The sequence below is a fragment of the Papilio xuthus genome, unplaced genomic scaffold (assembly GCF_000836235.2).
Source record: "Papilio xuthus unplaced genomic scaffold, Pxut_1.1 DF827542.1, whole genome shotgun sequence".
NCBI classification, from domain to species: domain Eukaryota; kingdom Metazoa; phylum Arthropoda; class Insecta; order Lepidoptera; family Papilionidae; genus Papilio; species Papilio xuthus.
Window position 1 is genome coordinate 3,147,240 of NW_013531107.1, and position 25,219 is coordinate 3,172,458.

A 25,219-nucleotide genomic window follows, 5' to 3' on the forward strand; every position below is an offset into this window, starting at 1 on the left:
AATTCCCTATTTTAATATGGTTACTGTTTCAAGGAATTTGAAATGAACTTCAAAAGTTATTCTTAAAGTTTGATTTTAAATAGATATAAACAAAAGAAAACTACGCTGTAGATTTTTAATTACATTGAGACTAACTTTAAGCGCTCATATTTTTCAACAGTAATTTTTGCTCATTCAAAGATAATAGTACTAAATACTTCTTAAAAAAGGCATATAAAACAAAATATGAATTATACCGAAATATAAAGAGCATAAGTTGTCAACGTGAGTACACAGTAAGCTTTGAGGGGATTATAAATCTTTATTATGCTCAAAGGTTTTTGACAAAAGCTAAAAGCGTAATCCTAGAAACAAAAAAACCATCGTCCTGTAACTATTCTTCATATTTCATTTGACATCAATCACGGCTTACATCTCGGAATGTTTCGGGTAAACTCGGCCGGTTTCGGTCTATTCGTACGTAGCGGTTGTACTTCAGTGTATGTACGCGTCTACGAGAGTCGCACGTGTGGCGTAGCTCTACGCGTCGTAGAGGTTCCGAGCGTACACATTTAATTCAATATGAAGTTTATCATTCCAGTATACGAAATGTTTTTGTGAAGTTTTGGCGTGCTTTAGTGAAAAAAGTAGGATTCCATAGACTTGAAAGTGTTTAATTTTATGGTAAGTAGAAATTAATACTTAAAAAAAGTACGGAATTTTTATATTTTGTGGCGATATATTTACAGTTGTAAAAATTCGGAGAGGGTTACTGTCGCATATAAACGCGTTGTAAAGTATTTAAGCAATAAATAAGGCAAGATTATTTACGAAATATTGTGTGTAAGTGAAATGATAAAGCAGTTAACTTGTACTTGGTTTAAAACTTACTACATAAACTATTGCATTTTTTTATAGCGAAAGTTAAAAAAATTATTACGAAATAAACGAAGCCGGTTTGATTATAAATAACGGTCTTAGATGTTAATTTTTTAATGGCTTTTATGGCGATAAAATTTAAGTAATATTTTAATATTAACTTCGCAATTTATTTTAAAATTAATTTCTGTTCTGTTTTAAAACAGTAGGCAATGTAGAAAAATTTGAAAAAATAAAAAGGAAACATAACAAAGACTGGTTAAATATGTTTGGTATTTAAATGTAGGCATAGTACTACTTGATATATGTGCGTACACAAAGCAACAACTCTTCGCCGGAGCACATATTTCGGCGTCAACTGACCGGCCACATTCAGAGAGCTATTCCAAATATTCCAATAAAATTGGGAGCAAAAAGCATCGCTCATATATAGAAATTTATTCATACGAGATTCTGTATATTGTCTATTGTTGTCACATACATATTAGAATATATTATTATCTTGTGAAATAATATAAATACTTTAAATAAAATATACTTTTTTTTAGGAAAAAAAAGCGATGCTTTCTAATCCTTCCAATAACTTTTAACAAGAATTTTATCAACAAGAATTAGAGGTTAATGCTATTTATTGTTTCCGATATCTTTTGGTTCACTTGATAAAATAAGCTGTATCATTTCAGTAAATATGGTTTACCTTATGAAATGTAAATATATAAGTACAGTCAGCTGCATAAATATGTATACATATACAAAAATATGTATGCGCTTTTGGTTTTAAAAATATGTATGCACGAATAGGTCCCTATGGTTCCATCCACGAGTACATATTCTTGACGAATATGTGCATAAATATTTTCAAATGACGCCCTATGTAACTTTGTAAAGCTTTGAAATGTATACACGTTTATGCAGCTGACTGTCCATTTTACACTTTTAAATGTAATATCTTGCGTTTTAATAGGAATCGAAAAGTCAAGTAAAAATATTTAAATGGATTACTATAAATTGTTATAGTCCTTGCAGTTATAACTGTGAGGTACGCAGTAAGAGACCGCATTTCCAAGATAATAATGATCAAAGGTATGTAAAGTCCGCAAACGTAGAGTAAAGTCGCGTTGCGGGCTACGCTCTAATACGCTCTTATAATGAATGCCCTACTGAAAGGTGGGTTGACTCATAAATATTATAATATCCAAGTTAAACTATATATAGCACATTTTTTATAATTTTTTTTTGTTCAAATTGTAAGGATAATATTTAATTGAAGTAAACAAAATGTCGAAGAGCGATAAGGAGGAGGTATTTAAATAAATACATGCCTCGTATATGTACATTTCTTCTATAGAAGGAATGACAAATAATTGAATTCGAAATTATTTGTTAAACACTAAAAATGCTGACCTTCAAATCATCGTAAGAACATTTTGAGCATGGTTAATAATTTTAATAATATTTGAACATTAAAAGCAAACATATGTATTTCGCATACAAAGTTGTACCCTGCTCTCGGCTACTATATTCGACCTAGACTCTTTTAACGAGCACTCGTTAGACATACTTGGAGTATCCACAATTCAAAACATAAAGGCGAAGCTTGTGTAAAAATTGGCTTCTACAATTTAATTTTCTCTAAGTTATTATTTAGTACGCAGTGAAAAGCCGGTCGCTTTCTCGCTTTAATTAAACTAAGGTTATATTATGCGATGGGTTTTTGTTGGTTGCGCCTTTTATATTTTTTCTCGGCAAGTTGCTTTCACGGAATAAGTACACAAAAAAGTTAGAAAAGAAAATTTCACCAAAATTTTAATAAAGTCGTTCTGAAGTGTTAGTGTTGTTTCTCGTTAAAAATATCTGCAGAATATAATTATTAAAGAATAAGCTTTTTCTGAGTAACTAAAATATATTATATAATTTGGCTTTAAATTTTTTTTAATAGATTTGCGTTTGAATTAAAAAGTATGATTATTTCTTTAATTGTGTTAAATGGTATTTATATACTTCTAGTACAAAAATTGTTATGACAATTATAAACACTTTATAATGGAGGTAGTTTAACTAACAAAAGTTTGAATGTGAATTTTATATACTTTTAAAGTTTACCGAAGAGCTGGCAGCTACCTCGGTCAAAGAATTAGTTTAGCTGTACAGAGGGGGAACGCTGCCAGTATCTTCGGGACCTTGCCTAAAGGGACTCCTTTTATTAACATATTTTAGTTAATTATTCGGTTTTTTTTTTAAATTTTATTTTATATCATAGATTTAAGAGTTTATGTATTATAAGTATATATATGTATTAGGATGTAAATAATTAATAAAAATGATTTTCTTATCTTACTAATAATATAAAAAATATATGTTTTTAAAGTTTCTGTTATTCTACAACTTATCATAAACTTGTAACCGTGGGTTTCTGACACTAAAATCTCTGTGTAAAATATATTGTTATCCCTGTATTTTATCTTTGACAAAACAGAGATAACAATATGTTATAAACGGGTTTTTTGGTTTCAAGTTTTTAACATAATGGGCACAATATTCCAGATAAAGTTATGATTATTTCATATATTATTCAATAATTCATATCAAAAAAATCATGACGTTATTACTACACTAGCTTACGCCCGCAGTTCCGTCCGCGCGTTATTAAAAAAATAGTCTATGAGCTCGTCTAGACTATGTTCTTCATGACAAATTTCAGCAAATCCTTGTATCCTGGAGATACCTTCTAACAAAGATCCATCTATCCAAACATTCACTTCTTTAATATTAGTAAGAAGTAAAATAAGTTGGCAATTTATTGTTGCTGTCCAAGCGATCCCATTTTATTTAAAAAGCTGTGAAGCCACTATCCAGAGCTGTCCGTTTATATGAAAGAAGCAGAGTAATACGCGGCAGTAAATAACAATATAAGACGTGACGTACAATGTTTATCCACTGCCTTCCTGAGGCCTTATACCTCATATATATTTATTAGTGTGGTACGTTAGCTTGTACTATTTATTACACCGACTGCTGGCGAATAATAAATTAAAATATGAAAGATTGTTCCTGTAATCTTATATCATTTATTGTTCTTGTATTCGCGGATTAAGTTAAGGTCTTATTTATAAAAGTGTCAATTTGAAAATTCAAGTTTAAATAAATAAATCCTGAAGGTACAAGACTTATTTTTCAAACGAAATCTATACAAAGTGGCTCCTAGTGTAATCATCGAACACTGATTGCGAATGCTAATGTCATTAAAATACAAGATATACAATAATTTATTAAATTAAACATTCGGGAGACATTTTTAGAAGTAGTCTATGAACACTTTATCTTCTTTGTATTATAATTGCGAATGTTTGGATTAATGGATGTTTGCTAATCACCAGAACGGCACCATGGATCTGAATCTGAATCTCCGCTGAAATTTGGTAGAGATATAAATACATTGTAGTCTGCAAGGACACATAGGTTTTTTTATAATTCCTTGCTGATGGAGTTGCGGATTACAGCTAATAATAAGATAATTTTTCACAAACTAAGTTGAATCAGATTTCAAGACATTAGTTCTGATAAGATTAATGTACGTATTCCGTCAGTATGTTATTGAATATATTTTCTTAACAATACAACTTGAGCTATTTAAAATTACAGTCTATTAAGAAAACAGAATGTTTACGACAATGGCGATCAATTTAACGCGAAGTGACGAATGCTCCGGCCGCAGTTCGTTCACCAGTGGCAGCTGGCTTGGCGCCAAATTACGCGCTCTTAGCACTGATTTAAAATTACACAGTGAAGTTGAGACCGACTGTATTTCAAACGACCACTAACACATAGAAGAATAACAAGTAATGGAATATTTTAATTTTAGCATCATAATTTCCTGCACAATATAAGTGAAGAATTATTGATGTATAAGTTTTCTTCCATGAAGGATAATACGTCAAGAACACAAGGTATTTCCGTATATTTTCTCACACTCTCAGTCTCTATTTCTCGTTGTCTCTTTCTCTGTGTCCTTTTATTTCTCTCTTAAGTTTAAAATAATAATATGGACAATAATTTAAACTTAAGTTTGCAATTTATTTATACCAGAGAATAAGTTGCAAGCTCGAAATATAATATTTTACACCATTTCAAATAATTAGGATTATATTGATATTATAATAATTATTATACCAATAACCTGGTCAAGGTTGCGGGAGCGTCCTGGATGCGGGTGGCACAAGATCGGTCATCGTGGCGATCTTTGGGGGAGGCCTATGCCCAGTAGTGGGCGTCTCATGGCTGAGTAGTAGTAGTAGTAGTATACCAATATAATTCTAACTATAAAGTTTTGGTTGAGTTGAAGTGTCACAAAAGCCTCGATATCCGGAAATAGTTATCCGATCATAACGGACTTTTGGTAATGGAACCTTTATCTAATGGGATTTCTTTATCAAAACATTTCAAAGAGAGGGATAACGTTGTGCCATAAAAAGATTTACACTTCAGAAACACTTATTTATAGGTAAGTTTTTCTTTCGGATACAATCGAGAATGCTTTAGGATTTCTATAACTAGTCTATTGTATTGTTAACATCAAATAGTAGTAGTTATATGATTTATTATATCGTTAGTTCAGTACAGTTTATTTAATGAAATAACCTTTTAACATTTTTGGTTTGATAGCAGTTAACGGATAAAAAAGCAAAAATTTTTAGAGAGTCTAAAATCGTTCAGATATTTTCTGACTGTTTCGCTATCAAAATATCTGTGCACTCGCAAACAAAATAAAAAAGAGTATTGTTTTAAACCGTGCATATGCCTTTAGAAATTCTGTTTGAACTCTATTCACTTTATTTTTTTATTTAAAAGTTGTTTGATTTTAAATTCTGACTTTATACGCGGGTAGATTTTAAGGTTTACTAATAAAAAAACCTAATAAAATTCACTTAAATCATGCCACCTACCGTTAATGTAAAATAATAAATGTATTATAAAAAATATTTAAACGAAATAGAATAAAAATATCCTGGGCTTCGATTACGTTCATTTTAGGGTATACTTTTAGTTCATGTGAAATCTGATTAACTCTGCATCTAAACCGCTGTTAGATGAAAGTAATTACACGCGTAATTACGAGGTTTGAAGCCGCGATGAGCGTTTCATCTCACCTAAAGTCTCTTGCACACAGCAACGAAAGCGATTCTAAAAGTAAGCGGAGAATAATGCACGAGTAGTTTGCACCACTTTAGCTTTTTCGAGCGATAAACTTAGTTTGCTTAATAGTTCTCTGGAACGAATCAAATCTATTTCAGATTTATAATATTTATATTTCGCTTCGCTGCCATATCACTTGCGATAGTGTGCTACAGGCTTAAAGTTGAAGTTGAACACGTTTGTTAATTACTATTTACTGTAAAAAGAAACCCGCTAAGTTACACCGTAATTTGTTGGTTTTCCGTAATAAGTCTGCCTTAATTGTGGAAAGGATTAATATGTTTTAGTAATATTTCATTAGATAATATATTCTGGAATTAATTATGTTACGTTTAAGCTACATATAAAATATCGGCCGTTTTCCGTCGGGCCGATCGGTCTGCCTATCAATGTGTCGAATTAGAAATATTTTTAATTCTACGAACGGTATCGATCCCATAACAATTTTTTCCCCTAAACGCAATGCACCGAAAACATTCAAAATATCATTACATTTAGAAATTTTGTAAGTCACATTGTTTCCTCAACTTCGAAAAAACTGAAATTATGACACACAGTAATTGAACTTGACTGTTGCTTGATTAGTGTATACATTGACCTTTAGGGAAAATGTTTTCTTACTTTAAAATTTTCATACACCAGCTCTAATAAGTAAAAAATGGGCTAGCTTCTGAAGTAAAGTAACCCAAAACATTGCTGTAAGAAATTGCAAAGGGTCGTCACTTAATAAAGGCCTTCAGACTTTAAGTTAACGGCAATATAAGATGAGACCGTATCATTTTCTAAGAGTGAAAAAATATCGTAAAATGTGGGCGGAGTCGCATTAAATAAATTACAGGCGTCTGCTGGCCGCCGACAGCTGCGTTGAGCCGGTGCCTTCTTTGTAATGTGACGCAGGCAATGATTTCCTTGCCTTTGTTACGCTTTTTTACACTTTGTTTTAGTTTTATTTAAAGCTTAGGTCTTCTTTTCTTTAAGAATATTTCTAACAAAGATATCTTTACATGAACTAAAAAATTTACAATTACTAAAATGGGTTGAAGCTGATAAACAAGATCGGGCAAAAGCAGACACGCATTAGACTCGTAGCAGGATTGAAACATGTTTATACTTCGTAGCATAATCGTAGCAGACTTAAAACATATTTACAATAGTCCGTAGCGTATTCGTAGCAGGATGATGGAAGATATATAGAAGACTCGAAGCAAGCTCATAGTAGACTTTTTAAAGTCCTTTCGTAGTATTTTTTGACATATTACCCGAATAAACTAAATGCCTAGAGAATAATAATCACTATCTCTGTCTACGATCTGCAAACTAACAATATTTTTAGTTTAAACCGAAATACAATTTTAGTTAAAATGAGCACAAAGTTCGCCGCCTTCCAAATGGGTGTTATAACTTTTATAATTTGCGTCCCCGATAAGACGGCTACGGCTTTAGCGAAGCGTCGACTTCGCGTTATTATGGTTAATGAGTGCTTTTATTGATGTCATTATCGTTATATAAATTGGAATTCGATTTATATTTTAAAATTTGAGTTAAGTATGCTATGTAAACAATACTTTTTCTATATTTTTCCTTAAATTTCTTTTTTATTTTGTAAGTTTTCAAACATATAATTTCTTCTATTTATGGAGGAATATAGAGTGCTTGCTTGTGTATGAAATACAAATTAAACATCTGTACCAAACGTATTGTCTTGTCTGTGTTATTCAAAGATCATGAAAGGTAATAAGAACAAGTATTAAGTCTGCAAAAGTCTACGGTAAGATGTTGGAGTGAGTTAATATTTGCAAAGTAGAATAAAATGTTAATTTTAATAAGCGAAGTTATTGTCAATAATAAGTTGTGTGGATATCATCGCGCGGAATCATCTTGTGTTCAAAATGCGCAGAGAATAGTCCATATTTCATTTTCATCCGCCGTCTGAATATACAATGAGTCGACTACCATGAATACTAAGTAGACGCTTAATCGTGTAAACAACAACTTTTAGCCCGTTTTGTTATAAATTACATGAAACTTCTAGGTAATCAGATGTTATAAATTATTTATCGAAATCTTATGAAATGAATATTTAATGTGTAAATGAAGTATAATAACCAGAATTAATATTTGTACAAAATTCTATATATATATAATTCTTCTGTGAGTGTGTATGTCACTGAACTTCTCTCAAACGACTGGACCGATTTTGATGAAATTTTTTGTGTGTGTTCAAGAGCATCTGGGAATGGTTTAGATTCACAATTTTGTCCGCTGGACAATGTTTTTTTAATTAATTTTTAATTTATTCGTAGTTGTTGATTTTGGATTGTTTTACATTGGATCCGACAGACGGCGCTACCATCGCAGTGTCAAATTAAAGACGTGTAGACAGGACAACGTCTGTCGGGTCCGCTAGTTCTATATATATTTGTATTTGAAGTTGAACAACACGTTTTTCTTAAAAGCTGGCAACATATAGTTTATCTAGTGTTGTGGATGCTTATTGGAGTTGATGGTATGCTCCGTTCTCTTGTAAAAGAAGCCAAAACATGATCAACTATTATTTAAGTTCGCAGTTAAAAAACATAGTTTTATCTTGGTGATATCTTTTGCTATCTTCTATTATATTTACAAGTGAACATAGTAATATATTGCGATGATAAAAAGTGATGATGATTTAAATTGTTGCACGAATATTGACAAGCTATCCTTGTAAACAATGTGGAAGAATAATAAGATAAAATAGTTTGTTCAGTCTTGCATAGCATCGACCATGTCGAGACAGCATCCATTTAGTAAAGTCATTTCGCTAAATGACTTTTGTCTTGTTACATCCTAACACGACGCCTTGTTAAGGAATTTTTCAAGAAAATTGTTCCGGGTAGTTTTACCCCGTCGCTCCAGCTTTCAGTTTTTAAATTAATTTAAAATATAACAGACGTCTGCTTTATTAGTTATAATACATCTATACATCGCATCAAAGGAGTATTAACTACAAAATAGTATCAAATATTTACTTAGTGATAATATACCGTCAATTAAATAAGACGTTCCAATTTAAATAAATTTAATAAAAATTGAATGCTATTACATTTAATTTTTTTATTCGTAATTTGGTACAAACATAAAATTACATAAGTAAATCAATTTATTTAAGTGAATTATATTTTAAAGACATATGTAATTTCTACATTATTGCTTTGTGTGGTAGTAATGAGTTTTTCATTAACTACCTCGTCGGTATCGCATCCGATTTCAATTTGGTTGTGCGGCTTTATTGATGCAATAATGGAGCGAGCTGTAATTTCAGGTATTGCCGTTTGCGTGCGCTTATTAAACAACCTGAATGAGGCTATGGCGTTAGTAATAAGTTTTACAACGCCCTTATTATATTACTAAATAATTAATTAAAACTTAAATTAAGATCACAGCGTATTTCATAACTTTCAAGTTATTAGTTTAATCAAATTGTAATCTCCATATTTTCAAGGACAATGAAAGAAATCGCATTTTTTTGAACGAGTGTTTCGGTTCTGGAAACCTTCAACAGCACCTGATATTTTTGACCATCAGTATTCTGATTTCTAATGTTCATTTTTATGATTTCTAATTTTTCTATGGTTATTTTGGAACCCTAAATTTTAATCTTCTAATTCTGTTACGAGTCCCAAGGTCTAAAAAGTTAAAGGACAAAATTCTGTGCAATCATCTAAAATCAATAGACGCAAAAATATTGAATAAGAACTTGCTTCCAATAAGTATTTTATTCCAATACCACAAAACGAAGTTCAAAATTTGCGAAATTAATACTTACACTTAGTAACATAGAATCCCCACGGAAGAAGACGCGGGCAAAAGCTAGTGTAATATATTAGTATCGATAGAATAACAATATTAATTTGATCAATGTTACATGTTACACTTTGTACATTTACAAACGTAGGTTTACAATATTCATGAGTAATAGAGGAGCTCAGATGTAGGCAGTTATTCCGTAATTACATTACACCGGTCTCGAAGACCTTTACTTTAATTGATCTGGCGCTTTATTGCGAAATATATGAGCAATACATGATGATTCCTACGTAACATTGAACGCAGAATGCTTTTAATTATTTCGTTAATTATTACTGGCTGGTTATTTTATTTGTTTTGGTTTTTAAATATTATATGAATGCAGTAATTGACGGTTGCATATTAAAAAAACTTGGTTAAATTAATTATAAATGGATTAATATTCAATTAGCCGTGATATTGGCGTAAAAGTTAGCCTTAGATATCAGTTAGATTTACGACTGTAAATAGTACACTAAGTAAATGTTTACCACAAACTCCGCTTTCCTAACCGTGGGTTTCTAAGACCAATATCGTTATCCCTGACATTTTACTTGACAAAATAAAGATAATATTTTTAAACGGGGGTTTTGGGCTCAGAAATTCTTGGTAAGATAAATAAAAACTAAAGCTTTGGTTACTTGCGCAATCAATTAAAAACAGTTCTAACAGTACGGTAATATTATCAATTTCGAACAAACGAATGGAACTAACTTTTGTTACCTTTATAATACTATAGTAAAAGTATCGTTGGTACCGTTGGTATATTAAACATTGTTCTTAGCATAAACAAGGTAATTACATTTCGACATTTTCATGTGTTTGCGACGTATTAAATTTAAGAATGTGTGTTATTTGGAACAGGGCCAATGAGCAGCGGTCACAGTTGTAGGCAGACATTCCTCAGTTCATACACTGCTTTCAAAATGTATTCCGCAACTAGCAGTTGCCCGCGACTCCGTCATAATTATAGCATAATTATATCCAACCTAAGTTCTATAAGCATGTCGAATTTCCTTGAGATCCGATCAGCCATTTTGTAAATACCTTCAATAAAACATCCATCCATTCATCCTAACATTCGCATTTATAATATTAGTAAGATAAGTAAGATGTAAATATCATTGAATTTTTATAAATATTTGTAATAACGATGTGTCGTGGTAAAAAACTCAATACCTTTTATACGTAGTTACGAAATTACTTCTTGCATGGAGAGATTTTAAAAGATGTCTGTGAGCGTAAGCGTTTGTAAATTTGCAAGCTCATCGTCTACATTAAATAAATACGCACTTGAATATTTTACTCCTTTTTTAGACGACAAAAATGCTGCATAAAATTTCATTCAGCCCTTTCTTCTAAATAGATTTTAAAATCAACTAGCAAATACTTTTAAAAATCTATAATAATTTTTTGTAAATAAAATACTTTGAAAAATATTGTGAAAAAGAATGGATACAAAATTCAATTTTTTAGTTAAATAGTGCTGTCTTTATTTGTACTTATAATTAAAAATAAATAAAATAACTCCTTATTAATAACTATTTAAAACTGGAAATCAGTCATTTCATCACACATTATTTATTATTTTGTATCTTTTCGAAATACGCAACACCCTCTGTGTTGGCATTTGGGAATCATTTTAAGAGGTTTTATCCTCGGTTGAAGACAGGAGAAAACAAAGACGTAAAAGGTAAACATTTTTCTTTTGGCGTCACTCAAAAACTTAGTTACTTTACGGATGGCAATAAATGTATGGAAATGTGATGGAGACATATCGTATTTTCGTTCCTCGCTCCTGAGTGCTCGCCTGTCGAGTTGCCGCCTACGTGGTTGGTTTTTTTTTAAAAGAAAACAATGATAATAATTTGACACACTTCACTTTACCGAAATTCAAGAGACAGTACGTTTACGTATTTGTATGTCGTTCCGCATAAGAAACGTGTCTTTTTTCAAAATTCTTTAACTTTACTAATATTATAATTGCGAATGTTTAGATGGATGGATTTTTGTTATAAGGTATCTCTGAAATTTGGCATAGATGTAGATGGCATAGTTTAGTTCTTTTTTAATTCCAGGCGTACTAAGTCACGGGCGATAGCTACTTTAAAATATATATATTTTTTAATGTGACATTTAGTTTATGAATAATAATAAAAATATAAAATGTAATAATTTAAAAAATCAACGTACGATCAATAGTGTTTCCTTTGTCATAGAAATAAGCATACCGACTTTCTATACTTTAATAAAAAAATATGTAAAAAGTAGTGGAAGGGCCGCATAAAATAAATTGCTGGCGCCTACAACTCCACGTAATGGGGGTGTCGACTTGCAAACTTTATTCTTGTTTCTTTTATAACGGAACGTTCAATCTTAACTCTTTCATGACACATGTTAAAAAGGTTCTTTATATTAAATCTTACTTATATAATATAATAAATGCAATTGTTTGGATGTATGGATGGATGGATAGTTGAATGTTTGTTAGAATATATCTGCAGAACGGTTCAACGGATCTCGATGAAATTTAGCACATCTGTAGAACTTAGTTTGGAAGAACACATAGTCGACTAATTAAGTTTTTGTTTTTAATTACGTGCAATCAGTGTCGCGGACGATAGCTAGTCTAATATAAAAACTATAGGTGTGTGATGATATGTTATATTTAAAAAAAAAGGACTGAGTGTTGGTTTGTTTGTATTAATACAGTTTACTAGCATGCTCTGATGTGAAAATTGAATATGATATATATTTAAATAGTCTTTATGTTGCGGGCTACTTTTATGTCACATAAATTAATTTTACATTAATACATTCAGTACTTTATTATAAAAACACCATTGGTACTTATAAAGGGTAAATATTTCAGCCTCCGTCAACAAGGTAAGCGTACTTTACATATCATAAAGTACCCAAGGAAATGTGTTAAAAGCACATTGTATGTTCTACTCCTTACCGCTGAGTGCTTCTTTTACGACTTCGAGTATTCGAGGCCTTTTTTTATTTAATACACTTTTTCAGAGAAAGACAATATTAGCTGAAAACTTTTGTGGCCAGTGATAACGTCAACAGATGTAGTAATGGATTTTCTTTATAATTCAACTGGTTTTAGTTTTGGTTTATTACTTTAAAATATTGTTAATTTATTTAAAATTGTTTTAAAAATACCACATTAAAAGTACTTGCATTGTTCTTTTTTATTATTTATTATATTATAAAAAAGGTTTGTTTAAGTCAGCAATAAAATAGAAATAAAAATCAGACTACGAAGATATTTTTCCTCAAAGGAGATTTCTATCCCGAGTTCCCTTGTTAGTCAAGTTTCGTTGTGTTTATCTTTTTACTAAATAACAATAATTTTGTACTTAAATACTACATATAAATGCGGATGTTTAGATGTTTATTAGAAGTATCTCTAGAGCGGTCTTACGGATCTCGTTGAAATTTGACATCGACGAAGAGCATAGTCTGGAAGAATACGTAGGTTTTTTGATTCCACGCAGAATTTGACAAGAATCCTTCATGGGCTTTCTTATATCTGTCCTAAAGCTTTAATACTATTAATGATTAAATAACTCACAGGAGGAAAATTAGAAACATTAACTACTTTTTACTTGTGTAGATCAGCCATAGTTAATGTTTATCTTTAGATATTTTATAATGAGATAATTTAATAGAGAACTTTCTCTATAAAAATCGAAATATATATTTTGCTTTATTCCGCACAAGTTTACTACGACTTATTTAACCATCGCTAAATAATGTGAACTGAAAACAGAAAAAACTTTGCAAACAGAATAATAAGGGGTCGGTTGAAGCGTAGCCGGATCTCTTGCTAGGCTTTGTTTGAAGTTCAGTCGGTCTCTGACAAAGTTATTATTAACGCGCGGATTCTCGTAAACAATCCTTGTTATTAGACCGCTAGGCGTTGGACTGAACATTATAATTGGAGCAAATTCTTAGAACCATAATCTAAATGTATTGTGTTATTCATAACGATAGACAAGTGAATTGTTCGGTCTAAGAGCTGAGTTCGAATCTTCTATTTGGCATTTGTATTCCATGTCTTATTGTATTAGGACATTATTAAAAAAGTATTTTAAAAATAAAACTAGTTAAATTCTAGAATACGTTTAAAGTGCGAGATGTTAGTTTTAGTTGTTTTGTAACGTGCTACAAATGGGGCAGATATCCAAAACATTTTTTTAAATTTCATTTTGTAACATTTATATTTTCGTTATTTCGCAACATATATTTCTTCTAAAATTAAGTGTTTTAGAAGGGCAAGTTGTTTCAAATTTGCATACCATTTTGATGTTTATTAATATAGTTCAGTAATCGCTTTAAGATATTCGAATTAATTTAAAATCTGCGAATAGATTGATATAACGTACAATACTGATTACTATTGAGGTAATACCATAAATTACGCACGAATATTCAGCTATAATTAATAGATCAAAGGTGTATACAAACACCCTTTATGCAAGCAATTACCTTTACTAACAGCATATTAATTATTCGTTATTACATTATTTGTCACTGTTTCATCTCTAGTTCATTTCACGAAAAATCATAGATTAGTTTATGTATTCGTTGGTCATACGAAAAATTTATGTTGAGCTGGCCAATGACCCGAAAGTCTTTGGCGTCGTCAAACAAAAGAGACGAAGGTCCTAAGATAACAAACGCGAGAAAACGCTTAGCTTGGCCTTGGAAGATTGCAAACAGTTGGTTATAACAGCGGGATTATCCATCCATTATGGTAGAATAATTAATAAAGATCTTAGCTTAGTAATTTAGTTACTGAAATTTTATTAATAAAATCTCTGACACATACGCACACACACATACCTACTGCAAAAATTAAAACCTAGATTACCTACCACAGTAGGCAGAGTCCTCAGAAATTGTAAAATTTTATGGACCAATAAAGATTTACTTATTTAAAACCTGTCGTTTTGCGTAGATCTCTTTCTACACGGACTGATTTGACTGTAAGCTGTCCATTTATGGCAGTCTTTGGTCTATCTTTAGCTATACATCTGCTCTAAAAACCAGAATTAAATAGGAAAAGTTTATAAATTTAAAATTGTTAAATACTCACCCTTTTAACTTAATTAAAATCAACCGTCGAAAAATTGAGTTACCACTACGTTATAAATTGCGTACACAGACAAACTCAATTATGACTTTCTGAATCATAAATTATGGACATACAACAAAAATGGCAACGCAAACGTAACGGGGAGTTGTAAAGCTCTGTCACTTCATAAAAAATTCCCCTCTGGGATGTTAAGTAAATGGCCTTAGTCAAGCTCGGATGAAACTGATGCATATCATGGAATGTTAAAAGAAATTTATAACTGTATTGTAGTTTCCATTGCCAAAACACCTGTTCAAAAATATGTTCAACGAGAAAGCGAGAGATGATAGTATGTTTTTGTTTAGGGTTTTTCAGTTGTTAATACCCATGCTAATTTTAATATCTGTAATACTCATTCGGTAGATCCATATATCGAATCGAAGTATGTTTCTAACTTAACACAAGTTAAGTTATCGATTGTGAACATTGCGCCCTATCTCATGATACGTCATTTAGATTTATTGGCATGTCTTTAGGAATTCCTTTGATTAAATATATTGGCTTGTAGTGACAGGCTGTGGCCGCATGCCGTGATATATCAAAGGATATTCGAGGCCTCGCCGTTTACATAAAAAGTATACTAATACAGAAAAATTATTATAACTACGAATTATTCAAAAAATAAGATTGCAACTATTTTATTTTGAAATAGTACATGGGATTGAAAATACGCATGAAAATTTATATAATGAATATAGTAAATACAACTCATGCTAATTGTTAGCGTAATATAATCAGTAGTGCAGGATTCCAGATATCGCGAACAAGCAGTGCACTGGAAGTTGAAAAGTTTGTTTCCGTTCATTTACATAATATTCGTAGCACGACACTACTGTTAATAAACAAGAAATATTATTATACATACTTCTTGTAATGTTTTAAGGTAGGTGAAAATATGGTATATAATAATAAGATACTTTGATAATAGCAATCCTAAATACCTTATCCATATTATTATATCACCCCTAACTAAGGGTAGGCTTCGAGCCCCTCAGTGGGGACGTATAAGTAAGCTAATAATGATTATAATATCATCATGATTATAGAAAGTGCAAGCAAATGTTAAACCTTATCCTGAATATCTCTACGTGAGATTACTCTTTACTAGATGCATTGTTTAAAATCTTACTAATATTATAAATGCGAATTTTTATATGGATGGATATTTGTTTTTTCCGATATCCAGAACGGCTGAACGAATTTCGATAAAATTTGGCATACATATAGAACACAGTCTGGAAGAACACATATACATAGAGCGGGCTAAAGCTAGTCTGAATTAAATCAGCTTTAAATCATCTCGTAGATCTATTAGTTGTGGCACCTCAGGCGTGCGTATAATTCGCTGTTATCTCCGACCTTTTTATTTCTTTTCTACTAGCACATGTAAATATACTCATATATGTAGATTTTAACCCATAAACTCTTTTATATTTAACATTATCAATCACAATATCCATGCTACTGTAGATGTTTACTCGATATATTTCACAAGCATGATACGGCCCAGATCAAAGTAATCCACTCAAACCTCTCTTTGTGATCGATACGGCCAATATTAAATTGGTTTGATTTACCCAATACCTTTGGAATATTTTAGTATCTAACAACGAGAAAACTTTATTACCTATTTTTAACTTTACTACATTTTTAAGTTTTACGAATAATTAACGATGAGTAAATTTTATTAGTAGTAAAAATTTCTAAAATATTTTTAAGTTGAGTTACATATTACACTCCCACATTGTTTAATCGTTACTAAAGAAAGCTCTTAATATATTTTTAGTAAGATAAGTCCTCACTAAGGAATTGCGTATGTATAGCCTAACCATGAATATAAAAGACCTGGCTTGATTGGTGCTTCAATCGCTTTTCTTATATGGCCCAAAAAAATAGTTTCTAATTTTTCCGAAATCTGCTGAAGTTTTATATTCGTGGTCAGGCTATAACTATTAAACTGTGAGTGCGGCAAGAGTACTTTAATTTAATGAATATCATAAATTGAACGTCGAAAGCAGATCACAGATTCGGTGTATGTTTTATTGTTAGTCGAGATGATGGTTCCCGACACTTAGCGTCAATATATCATAAAGACAGATCGTTTGTCTCCCATTGTTAGTTGTGTGGATTATCCCAGATCGATACGTAATTAGTGACTCGATGATAGCCGACATAAATCTTATCGTTCACTCACAAATCACGATACATCACTGTTATGTGCAGTTAACATCCCCTTCTTATTATATTTAATAATTTTAATCCTTTTATAGGAACTTTTTATTGATAGAAGGAGATTAGATCCTTACTATCTTATCTTACTTCTTACTTTCTTATTTATTAATATTATAAATGCGAATGTTTAGATGGTTGAATAGATGGATGGATTGATATTTGTTAAAAAGTATGCCCAGATCGGCTCAACGGATCTCGATGAAATTTGACAGTTTGATAGTCTGAAAGAACACTATTTATCGAGTCTGTATTTAAATTTCGTCAGGACAGAATCGCGGGTTATATTAATAATTTACCAGTTACATGGTTATCTGTTTTGTTAGATTCTTAATTTTTACATATAGACATAGACATCAATCGTTAATTATAAGGACATAACAATTTGCGGTTGCGACATTTCCCTAAGCCGAATTATTCCGTACCAAAGCCATTCGGGGAACTTTTAAATCCTGCCAAGTTAGATTGCGCGATAATAGGCTGACAACGATTGTCTATAACTAACTTTGGTCGTTTGACGGCGAAGTTGAAACGATGTACTGCCAAAGTAACAAATGCTTACTTTATGTAAGGTCCCATTTAAATGTATGTATATTTTTAATTCACAAATAATATTCTTTGCTGTCTTTCCAATGTCACTTACACACTAGATAGAGAGGGATGGCAATATATTTTTAATAATAATAAGATGTACTAGTGCTTTAGAGATAGAAACCCATGGTCCTATTATTTTTTGTAAAAATATAAAGGTCAATAACCTTATATCTGTGACGTCATAAACAAAATATAAAATATGAATGTGTATTGTGTTGGTGCGGTTTAACAAAGAAAAACATGCGTATTACGACATTTATACATTGATTTTGGTTTTCGACGAGGCTCGTTTTTCTTATAAAATTGACAGCTGATTCCGGCAGAAGAGTTATTGCTGTCCTCTAACAATACAAAAAATAAGCAGCGTAATAAAGAAGAAAAAGATGATTTGAAAGCAAAAAAAACACAACGCATTTTACTTTTTAAAACCTGATTCCAGTACTCCTATTTTACTTCAAAGTTGTTAATATGAAATATGAGTAGGAGTTAATTATGTACTTTGCCTGTGTGTAGAAAACGTCGCAGTTCATGAGAATGACGTGCTTTCTAATTAAAGTTAGAATTCCAATACTAAGTTCCATTTATTGCTAAACTTTGTGGACATTCCTCCGGCTTATTTACTCCCAAGTACCTGTTGTTGAACTTTCACAGTATTGTTCAATCAAATTGTTTACTTTCAAACGTTTAATTTATCTTATTACTTTTTAATTAATTGCATAGTAAAACGAATAAGTAGACAGTTCTCTATCTTTCCGAAATACTTGTAGTTTAATGGAAGAAAATAAAAACATAGAAATTTAGAAAATATCCAGTAAATAAAAAAGTAGCTCTTCTTACGAGATAATACCTTTTTTAGAATTTGTAATATTATTTTTCGTTTTACGGACAACACAAAAAATAATTCGTGGCTTACTAAAGATAATCTTTGATGAAAACCTATGTTATTTAGTTTTATTTTAAGTAATATTTCCGGACCTTCTTTAATCTACGAATATTAATTCACAATAAATAAAAACAACACGTATAAGGTTGACATAAGACGCGATCAAGTATATAATATAATACATATTCGTATATAACTTTGAACATATACATAACATATACATGTAGAGTACAAACATTTATTTCAATGTGGTGTACAAATTCTCTAGTATTAGTATTAAAGCTACAAAAAATGTAGCCCAAATTAATCGGAGCACATAACTGCGGTCAATTTGCACAAAGGCTATGTTCGGAGTTTCATCTCGCTTGCTCTAATGCATATAATTCACAATTTGTCTTGCCATGTGGAGGAGAGTGGAGCGAGCTTTTAATATCCGTGCAAAACTTATTCTATTTCTAACAATGCTGAAACTGCTTTTATCTATACTAACAGGGCTAATGTTACTAATATTATAAATGCGAATCTTTAGATGGATGGATGGATGGATGGATGTTTGTTTGAAGGCCTGATCGGCTGTACGGCTGTCGATGAAATTTGGAATATATGTAGAACATAATCTGGACGAATACATAGTCTACTAATTTTGTTTTTTTTTTAATTCCGCGCGAACGGAGTTGCGGGCGACCGCTAGACTTTGATTTAACAATGATTATAATTTATATATATTATAAATACTTTAAAGTAAATCTTGTATATAAAATTATCGTGTCACAATGTCAGTTACCAAACTCCTTCGAAATGGCTTGACCGATTTTTATGAAATTTTAATGCATATTCAGTAGATCCGAGAATCGGCTTCTATCTATTTTGTAATCTCGTGCAGACGTTGTCACGTGCGACAGCTTGTATAATACAAAATTATAATTTAAGTTCATAGAGGCTGGTTTAAAGAATAACGCAGCTTTCAATACAATACTTTAGTATAGTATTGTTAAGAAACGAATCTACATCTAGGATCCGAATCATAAGACTATCTGTTCCTTGTAAGTTTCAGAGGTTTATATAGAAAGAGTTTCGAAAAAACGAAAGGTATAACCTTTCGTTTTTTAAATGACGAGAATGATTGTAATAAAACTTATTCTCTCGCATTAGCGCGGGAAAATTAACTCGTTCGTTTTATTGTATATATATATATATATAATTATGTGGTAACATTAAATCAATAATAATTAGCAATTCGGTATCACAGTACATAAATATGCAAGCGCATGTTTATACATCATGAACACCGGTTCCGTACAATATCAGGCCCACAGAACTTTGTTTACAAGACAGCAAGGAATAGTTGCCTAATTAAATTTCACAGTTTCCAAACACTTAATTTGATTAATTTACTTCGCTCTAAAATTACCAGAGCGAAGCAAATTTTGAAGTATGCTAATATCAATTCCATTAACGTTATTCTGTTATCTAAAATTGAGTACTAATTTATTTAAAAATGCTTTCAGTCTATTGCGTTCTAATAAAGAAAATAGAAACTTGAAAATCTTCGGCGTATCACTTAACAGAAAAAAATGCATTATAAAACATATTTACATCACATCCATTTTACATTATAACATCATTAGCTATATGTCTTCACTGAGGGGATCGGAGGCTACCCTTAGTTAGGGGCGACTATGCCACAGTCAACCACTCTGGCATACGGGTGTTGTTTGACTTCACACTGTTTGGATGCGTGGTAGGTTAAGTTGAATATAATTTCGCTCATTGGTCACAGCTTCCGCTTTGGGGATATGTTAGGATAAGTATTAACTATTGTTGAACTAACGTGGACCAGCAAAAAACAAATGCAGATCCATGTGTATTGCAGATGTGTTGCCAATTTAGTCTACCTTACAGTTGCGGTTTAGGGTCTGCAGTATTATCTAGGCTTTGTTAAAAAGTTTTTAAAATTCATACCTAAAGTTCTGTTTGATTTCAGTTAAGGTTTGATTTTTGTTTTACATGATAATACATTTTATCTTAAAATTTAGGTGTATATATTTTGTATTTTTATGAATGTGGTATTGTTACATTGTTGTGCAAATTCTATTTTTGCGGCGGTACGTGCCGGTGCGCCGACTGGTCGGGGCATCGTGCGGACACATTTTGAATGTGAATTACTTTAGCTCCAATTTTTGTACCATTAGCTTTCATCCAGTTTGTGTTGTTCGACGTGTTATTGAGAAATATTTTAGTACGTAAAATTTTGTGTTACGATCATGTGAAAATCGTTCAAATAATAATCGTTATTTTGTAGGTCCATTTCGTTCGCTTATAATAATTCATTCAGTCCAGTTCATCAACGATAGTTGGAAACGCAAATTTTTGATTTTAAAAAGAGACATTTTTTATGTTTATCCCTAGGATAAAATGTTACAGAGTAATCGGGAGTTTAGTGAATAAATATTGTTTTAAAATGTATCGTTAAGTTCATGAAATGTTTGCGGATTACACGACAATTTATGTCAAAAGATAGCAAGCATAAAGGACAAATCGCAAGTCCAATTTACCCTTTTGTCTGAACGCAGGGATCTCGCAGGACCAAGCTATCCCGTCCGCGCGCTTTGTTGAAATATGTAAGAGGTGTCAAGTGGCCAACTCTGAGACTTCTGCAATTTGAAAGATGAAATAATTTTCATCTTACAAATTGTACAAGAATTTTCTAACAAAGTAGATTTTTCTCATGGGTTTTATCTGGCCAGCGTTAAATGTACTTTTTCTTTGTAAAATATCAATGATTGCGAAGTTTTATTATGACAGCCTTGCTTTTTTATTAAAAATATTAAGCAAATGTTATTAATTAATAGAGTACGGCACATCCGCACGCTACGGTCTACCACGATAGAATGGTAATGTTTACATTCTATTTTTACTTACTCAAAGTGCTTCTTACATATATTTTTAATCAATAAAGACGTCAGTACATGTTAACAAATTTCTATTGCAGTAGAACCATTACATCAAAATCTACGATCGCAATGCAAGAGCACATATGCTTGGCGAGTCGCCAGTCGCATCAAGATTTTATTAACCTGGACGAGAATCCATCCGTTCTACGATCAATTAACATAACATGAAATGGGCTGATGGATTCTCTAAATCAATATATCAAGTGCTATTCAATGCTAATCAGCTATTACTGACTTAATCATACCTTGATTTTAATTGATATAATAAATTATATTATTTTCCAGTTAATCATCTCTTTTGTTGCATAAAGGTTGTATGCAACAATATAGGTTATTTCACATGTCTACGGATAATAGTAATTTAACACCTGTGCACGCTTAAGGGGTGACTATGTCATAGTCGAACACGCTGACCCAGTGTGGATGGTTGACTTCACACATATCTTTGAAATTCTTCGCAGATATGTGCATTTTGCAATACGATGTATAGTTAGGTTAAGCTCCGAGCCCCTTCGTGTGGTGGGATGGCAGTGTCCATCGCCCCCCTCTCATCACGGAGACGAAAGGTGCACCCCGAAGTTCCGGTTGCGCCTTACCTTAAGGTGGAGGGACTCCTCGTCCCCCAATAAAGGGAGTCTGTCTTGGCGGACGGTGCTGGCTGGGTTGCGGAAGTTCCGTGACTCATCACAAGGCGACGTGAAAGGATATCGTTAGGTTTTAGTGGGTATTCTGGTAAAAGTTTTCTCGTGGTTGGTCGCATTTTGACGTCTTTTTAATATTAGTATTCTAAATCATCGTACATCAAGATTACGATGTTATCTAAATGATGACAATAATCAAAATATACACCTAATCTAATTCACAATCTGCCCTCCTACAATAAAACACTAATGAGCGCTTCCTCAATTCGTATTGTGAATATCCAAATCAAAACTTTGCTGTTTTTAACAAGACTGAATGTTTCATAACGAAGCGCTTCTTGTCTTTTGCGAATATTTCTTTGAGGAAATATGAAAGGGACGTACGACTTCAGCTTGAAATTTTCTCATCGCCTGAAGGATGAAAGCTTCTATTCGTGTCTGAATAAGTCTTTATGTTTTCATACTAGACATGTCTCAAAATTGATTCATGGTAAAACCTACCATAATTAACCACATAATCGCAAGACACAGGGTTCAAACAATTCATTCACCTTCCTCTGATTTTTTACGATATGATGGTCCTACACTATAAACAGTCTACTATAATATAATATCCTTTTCGTTTACTGTAAAAAAATATCTAAAATATAAATAAAATAATTACTACAATAGTTTGACATTAAGTGTACCAATGGCTTAAGTGTACTTAAATTGTTTCTGACTCTACTACTCTTGCTAACAGGAAAGTAAAATCAGTTTGATTCGCTGCTAGGTTTATCAGAGCAGTGATTTGATAGCGTGCTGGCTGATGTTTGTGACCGCAACAGTCAGTAACAAACGGTAACTTTTATCAAAGCGGCGCAATTGTAAAATTCGAAAAGTTTTAGCAATCGCTTTGCCCCTAGGGACCGCTGTATCCCGTTTATCTTGCACAAGTTGAATTGCAATGAGAGTTGTTTATTTTTTACTTTTATTTCGTCATCTAGAAAAATACTTGCGGACCGACTAAATAAAATATCTGTTCCTTACTTTTAGATATCTCATAACATGGTGTTTAAAATAATACTTATTTAAACGTATTTAACACTTAAACCGTCTAATTGATCTTTTTATATTTTTGAATTGTATAACAAAATCGTGAACAATACCGAGTACATAAACAAATATAAATGATTTCATATATATATTTTTTTTTATTTCATTTATATTATTCATTTATACTTAGTAGTAAACGTAGTAGTAGCTAAAAGAATACGTAGTAGTAGCTTCTGTGACCCAAAGGGAATCTTGGTTTTCGACATGTACTCGTAAATATATAAATTCTAGTGTTGTAACTAAATAAGTATACCAAAATCTTTAAATTATAATTTTAAATAACACTATTCTGTTGTAAAGACAGACAAATATATACAAGCCTATCTCCTAGATATGAAAGGTTATTTCCAATTTAACAACAACGTTCACACAAAACATAAATGAAGCGACGGGCAAAACTTCTCTTAGTTTTGAACTTTGAAGTTGGGTCGGGATGGCCACTTTGTTTTAACAAGGGATCAAAGGTTCGTATGTTTTGCTATACGATGCTTTTCATGTTAAACTTATCATATTAATATTACTCAAATGTAGAACACGACCATATGTGGCTGATAAACCAAGGAAAATGTGTTGTTTCAGGTTACTATGAATTATAATTTACATAACCTAGTAGTCTTGCTTATTTTAACCTATAACATGCAGACTACGGATTTTTACTTACTGACTAGTCGTACTTTAAAATTGGTCAGGCCATTGGATAATAAACGTGAATTTAATTAAAAAAAACAATAAAAATAGGACGTAATATTTACAACGATAGAACTATTTGGTTTTCGTTCATATCTTGTAGAACTGGGGATGTAGCACGAATTATTGCGTGAATATATTCGTAAATTCATCGACAACATTTCACAAAATGCTATGAGTTTTGTCATTATACTTTACGTCCAATAGTACACCGCCCACTGTACAAATCTCATACAAATGTTGTCGATCACGTTACGAAAACGTTCACACAAATCGTGCTAGTCCTGGTTAAAGAAACATTATAGTCTTTATAGGCTTGTTCCGTAAGTACTAATTTTATTTTTTGGAACTACAGTTTTATATATAATAGCAAAAATGCTCTATTAAATAATTCAATGGTATCTAATAACTACGGGAATTTTGTTATCCTGAATTATATCTAATTCTTCCTAATAATTTTATACAAGCTGGTCACTTTAAGCTTAACGTATATAACAATATAAAGCCTGTAATAAGTCCTCATTACGTAAAAGAAAATAAATTTTCGTTATAAATAACAATCCACCTTTGCTATGTTTACCCAACACACCTCTGGGAACTTGACACCTCATCTAAAATTATCTAACGTTATCCTGTAACTCTTTATACACCTTCACATGGAATATTACAATGTAATAAAAGTTTATTACAACGAAAGAAAACGTGGAGAATACTTAATAATGCTTGTATAATGTTAAAAAAAGTTAATGGCAACAATAATGTATGCTAAATTTAGAAGATTCGAGAACTTTCTTCTGTTCCATTCGATTTTGAAAACCATGCGGGTTTGGTGGGTTAAACACCATATTACATAGTCTTCTTCTTTTATCTTTTAATGATCTTTCCCCAATACCAAAAAACTTTTATTACGTAACTGACACATTCGCGAGGAATTATTAAATAACACAGTCAGTGATAAGTATAGTCTCTGTCACTCAGTTATAGTGTAGCTTCCCAAATGAGAATGATTTTTTTAAAAATCGCTTACAACAATTAAATCTTTCCTCTTTTTAATATGAGTCTTTGAGATAAGTTGATACTGAAGAATAACAAATCATAATGTCATACGAAC

At 31.6% G+C, this 25,219-nt stretch overlaps 1 long non-coding RNA gene across 1 annotated transcript; it reads left to right on the forward strand.

The window, feature by feature from the left end:
* Window positions 1–492: 492 nt before the first annotated feature.
* On the forward strand, window positions 493–20,074 carry LOC106118924 (uncharacterized). Its single transcript, XR_001227942.1, has 3 exons — window positions 493–667; window positions 13,299–13,302; window positions 20,063–20,074. It is a non-coding gene; the product is annotated as an uncharacterized LOC106118924 (long non-coding RNA).
* The last annotated feature ends 5,145 nt before the right edge of the window (window positions 20,075–25,219 follow it).